This window comes from Pinus tabuliformis, chromosome 2_1, assembly GCF_031772625.1.
Source record: "Pinus tabuliformis cultivar Carrire ecotype Pingquan chromosome 2_1, CPIR1, whole genome shotgun sequence".
NCBI classification, from domain to species: domain Eukaryota; kingdom Viridiplantae; phylum Streptophyta; class Pinopsida; order Pinales; family Pinaceae; genus Pinus; species Pinus tabuliformis.
This window is the reverse complement of record NC_142299.1, coordinates 31,323,235-31,327,618: the sequence shown is the minus strand read 5'-3', so window position 1 is coordinate 31,327,618 and position 4,384 is coordinate 31,323,235. Positions and strand designations below refer to the sequence as shown.

At 35.9% G+C, this 4,384-nt stretch overlaps 1 long non-coding RNA gene across 1 annotated transcript; it reads right to left on the bottom strand.

The window, feature by feature from the left end:
* Nucleotides 1-241: 241 nt before the first annotated feature.
* On the bottom strand, nucleotides 242-1,285 carry LOC149198635 (uncharacterized). The gene is made up of 2 exons (XR_016253212.1): nucleotides 1,103-1,285; nucleotides 242-543 (listed from the first exon to the last, which is right to left on the bottom strand). It is a non-coding gene; the product is annotated as an uncharacterized LOC149198635 (long non-coding RNA).
* Nucleotides 1,286-4,384: the final 3,099 nt, after the last annotated feature.

Below are 4,384 nucleotides of genomic sequence, written 5' to 3'. Positions count from 1 at the left end.
TAAGCAAATAAGACATATTGATGGACATCTTCACGAAATTTATCATACTTCTTGAAAAATCATACTCAGTAAACAACCCAAATACTGAATAGCATGTTACATAACAGAAAAATTCATATACTGATCCATGGAAGTGAACCAGCTATATAGCCATGGATCCGCTCTTATGGTCCTACGAATACCCAAAAAATGACTAAAAAGAATGATTTAGCAATACCCAAGTAGCTTGTGGAGGAGAAGATGCATCAGGCCATCAACAAACCCTATAAACTGCAAGGCAATCTTTTTCAACCATCATGGGGATGTCTCAGCTGATGTACTCTTCTTACTTTATTAACATATATATACACCTAAGCATCCAACACTGTAAACTGAAATACAGAGCAAATCTCTAAGCCGTGAGGCTATCAACGCATCATGGATGTCTCAGAAAGGGTCTTCCATTAGGAGCCAGTGCTACCTCATATTTGCCACTGCAGTCATGAAGGCATTGCTCTGCATGGTGGAACGCTCGTTTGAAGACACCGAAACCAAACAAGAGACCTATCAGAACAGCCAGAAAAATAAGGCATGAACACACCTTACAAATAGTGCAACAACACATTTTTGCAGATTCCTGGTAACACTAACTGAATGTACTTTATCACACTCTCCATGTAAATCCTTTCACCCACAAAGCTCTGGTCAATGCAAGCTCCCTGCTTATACTTCGCCCAACAATTCTCTAATCAGTTATAAAGGCTCCCCGCCCTTCTGTAATTAATGTCTAGTCTGGGATAATGAAAATTCCTATTAGTTTTTCCGTAATCATGACCTTAAATTTATAAGAATTCAACGTTTGGGGATAAAGCTACGCATTCATGCCTCAGGACATGGCTTTCCAACTGCACCCTTTCGTAGAAGAGGGAACATATGCAATTGTGTATGTTTCATGGAGGCTAAAAAAAAGGCTTGTACTAATCTAGTATTGCGGAGAGTTTGAATAAGATAACAGTCTATAACCACAGAGAAGATAGGTGGTTAAGACATTATTGTGGAACAAAAAATTTTCATATATAAATAAACATCCAAAGACTAAGAAAGAAGCCATGAACAAACTTGCCTGGAGCGATCACCTCTGTCACGGCTAAACTTGCAGGTAAAAATAGGCTGATGATCCTTGCGCTTGCAAAATGTGAGGAATGTCTTCAGGGCGTCAGGGATTTAGGGTAAAAATTGACGACGTGATGAAAGCTACCTGCAGCGAGTTGGCACCAGGGGTCAAAACCCTAGCTGTAGTGGAGAAAGCCGCCTCTCTTCATAACCAAAAAAAGACGCAGCAACAATACTTGCATTCAACAGACCGATGGATAGAATGAATGGAAAGAAAATGAACACAGAAATAGCTAGCGATCACCTCTGTCACAGGTAAAAATGGGCTGATGAACTTTTGCTTGCGCTTGAAAAATGTGAGGATTGTCTTCAGGGCGGCAGGCTGTCGAACAAACTGGAAAACAAACCGTGAATCACAGACTTCTCTACCATCCAAAAGAACCCCAGAACAGTTAGACGACGCCACCATTCCCTCGCACAACATTAATATCCATGACGCCACTCCCTCAGAACTGTTCTGCTCGTCCCGCTCTACCTGTCACACGAGACTAAAAACCCCCTGGTTTTGCCTTGCGGAACGCCACTCCTTCAGAACTGTTCCGCTCGTCCCGCTCTACCTGTCACAGGAGACTGAAACTGTTCCGCTCGTCCCGCTCTACCTGTCACAGGAGACTGAAAACCCCCTGGTTTTGCCTTGCGGAATCCAGCGGCCACGTGTCAGCTTGAGGGACAAAGGGACGACGAAATTCCCTTTCAAAGGAAGGCCTATCGGCCTAATTATAATTGAATTAAAGGGGGGGTTGTGTACACCCTCCATTAGGCTTAGTGCAGGGAAGCACATCATTTCAAATGTGAATGTGATTGGTGAGTATGAGGGAATATATCAATATAGTGGTTGAGAGGGTAAGGGAGAGTACATGCGCGCTCAGTTGGGATTAAGGTGGTCTCTCACCATGTTTGATTTATAATTAGGGAAATATATTTTGTATTTTCATGAGGTATGCCTTATGGATATTAGAAATTTAAATGGATTATAATGGTTTTGTAAAACCTCGAATTTCTAGTTATTCTGTCTCCTCGAATTTCTAGTTATTCGGTCTAATTTTCTCATTGAGACATCCTACCTCCAAGGTTATTTCCTTCTTTTGGATGTTGAAATATTTGGTTTTTTGTTTGTGGGACAGTTCAACACATGGATGATAGAAAAAGTTAACCATGCCTAGCTTCTCTAGTGCAATGGTTATATTTAGCTCCTTATCATATGGGACTTTTAGTGGTGATATTTAGCTCCTCTTGATGGTAGTTTCTTCCTGCATAGTGGTAACATTCTTCTTCATAAGGCTTTGTTTTTTGTTGTTTCTCTTCACACGATATTATTTTCTTTTAGTTTTTTTTATGGTTGGGTCTTTACTTCCCTTCTTGGAATTATTGTATCACTCTTTTTCTAGTTCCCTCTCTTGTCTTGCTAACAAGTTATTTCTTAAATCATAAGCTTCAAGTTCAAGTCCTCAAGTCGTCTCTTAGAACTCTCTATTTTTTCCATTACACCTCAGAATTTTAACTTGTGGTGAACCTTTGCTTCATTACATGTACCCCTAGACACTCTCTATCATCCACCACTCTAGCCAAAATCCTCCCAATCCCTATGGTCATGCACGCTTTGTTGTATAAGCTTTTATTTATTATCCTAATCAGTGATGGATTCTAAAGTGTATGCCCTTCTACCACTTGGAATTCTCTTCTTTTCAATTCAAAAGTTGTCTTAGCTAGCTCAGAGTGTAGAGCCTTTCTGTCTGAGCCCCTCTTCTTTGTAGTCTCCTATATTTTTGTATGTGTACATTTTCACAACTGCTAATGATGTTTAATGTCAATTTCTCCATGTATGTTTTGTTTAGGTTTAGAGTTGTCTCACATTTCGAGTGGTCTCACCACCTATCATTAGGGGCTCAAACAGAGCATAGTGGGTCAAAAAAGAGTTATGGGATGTTTATAAAGGAAGATATGAAAAAGTGAATTATAAGTGAATTGTAAGCATATTTAAATAATATATATATATATATATATATATATATATATATATATATATATATATATATATATATATATATATATATATATATATATATATATATATCTATATATATATATATATATATATATATATATATATATATATATATATATATATATAGATATATATATTATTAATAGATTTTGATGTAAACTTATTAATTAAGGAATAATATTTTTTTACCGTTGCCTGCATATTTAAAAAGAAAAATATCTAATAGATAAATATAATTACAATAATGACTAATTAGCTAGACAAAATTAATAAGACAATCTTAATAATTTTTTATCTCGAACTTTTCTGATCCATAATGATGATTGAGACTGACGTTTCGAACCTACCAATGAGGTTCATCTTTAGGACCAAGGTTAAGCCTAATAATTTTAATTTATGGTTACTAATTAGAAATAAAATTTATTAGAAGAGTAATAAGCCTTTCTATTATATTATTAAAACTTTTTAATATCACAAATATTAGTAATTATAGATTAAGATTAGGAATGGGAATGAAAATCAAGGGGGGATGAAATTATAAGGGAGGAAAGATAGGAAAATGTAGAATAATATAAATAGTAATGTATTAATGAGATATTACAAATAAAAGAATATGATAGATGGACAAATCAATGATTCAGACAACTCTAAACTTGCAAACAACATGTACTTATAAATTGACATTAAACACTCTCCTCTCTTGTTAGCATGCCTGATGGTAGGTTGATTTTAGGGTGTAGGGGATGGTAGACGTGGTTGGACCACTTCCCTTATGCCAATGGGTAATCAAGTGGCCCCTCCTCCTAGGATCAAGCCCAATCTTCTAATACACCTATTGACTATATCTGATGACATAATTACGAAACCTTATTGTAACTTGTAATTATTTAACTACTAATATAGAGACAGGAGGGCCAACAATGTAGTTGTATATTTGAATAATATATATTTAAATATATAGTAATAAATAAATAAAAATTATTTCTTGAATCTTGGTAATGTTATATAAACAACACATGAGTGATCAAGTGGTTATGTTGTTAGTAATTACGGTGGCTATAGTCTTAGAAGAGGAAAAGTGTATTAAACAAGTGTCACAAATTGAAGGTGAAAGTTAATTTTGGTACTGTCTATCATGAAAAAATAGGACATGTGGCAGTGGCCACATTGGTACATCTCTCCTTCCATGTTATCCATAAGAGACAAAAAAAATAAGGAACTATGTGA